The sequence below is a fragment of the Etheostoma cragini genome, chromosome 13 (genome assembly GCF_013103735.1).
Source record: "Etheostoma cragini isolate CJK2018 chromosome 13, CSU_Ecrag_1.0, whole genome shotgun sequence".
NCBI lineage: Eukaryota > Metazoa > Chordata > Actinopteri > Perciformes > Percidae > Etheostoma > Etheostoma cragini.
In genome coordinates this window covers 25,810,916-25,812,046 of record NC_048419.1, presented here as the reverse complement: position 1 = coordinate 25,812,046, position 1,131 = coordinate 25,810,916, and positions in this window count along the sequence as shown.

The window sequence follows — 1,131 nt, the reverse complement described above, 5'->3', positions numbered from 1 at the left end:
CAGTATTAGGGACCACTAAGGTCTATATAAAGATACTTCAGATACAGTATTAGGGACCACTAAGGTCTATATAAAGAGTCTTCAGATATGTAATTGGTAGGGTTTTGCCTTCTCAAAGTCTTTTTTTTTCTGCCACTGTTGTTCTTTCACATTTCAGCCAAGGACGACATTTCTTTGGAATTGAATCCAGTAAAGAGGAAGTCAATACAATAAAAGGAAAAATAAATATGTATGTATGTATGTATATATATATATATATATATATATATATATATATATATATATACATATTTACTGTATACACTATAGTATTTTGACTGGCTTTTATATCTAAGTATCAAACCCCCTGTTATTGGTAGTTTAGCATGGACTGGAAAGCGTAAATAATTAATTAATTTAACATATTTATATCTACATTTTGGAAAAGAAGGAAAGACAAAAACCCACAATTAAATACAGAAGATCTCTCTGAGGCGGAAATCTAAATACCAGTAAGTAATTTATTTCATCTGGTGAATCCGTCAGTGTGATGTTGAGAGTTTCCCTGTCAGATTTCAACCCTTTAGTTAAATTGTATCTCTATGCGTTGCAGATGTCACTTGATAAAAGATGGAGGAGAGCCCTGACCTCCATCCTGGAGCAGCTGACTCCCTCAGACTTAAGCAAAATGCTGCACCACCTGCACCAAATCCCTCAGGGACTGAAGACCGGCAAGACCAGAGAAGAAATCCCTTGTTTAATGGAAAAGCACTACGGGACAGAAGGGTCCATCTCTGAAATAGATGGAATAATGAAGATAATACCAAGAAACGACGCTGCGGTCCAGGACCTGCTGCGCCCCTTTGTGGAGGAGCTGAAGGAACAAGGTGGGAAGATTTTGTACACCTAACAGGGTGAATTGCTCTAGATTATTTCTTATTGAAATCACAGTTAACGAAATAAGGGTTTTTTGATAAAATCTCCTTTACAAAATGAGCAAAACAAATGTGAAAAACAAATACATAGGTTTCCAACCACACACCAGCAAACTACATCCGTTTCTTCCTCTCTAGCAACTAGGTAAGGACTACTAGCCAGTCAGGAGCAGAGTATGAGGGTCCTGACAGTACCTAGGTAAGGACTACTAGCCAG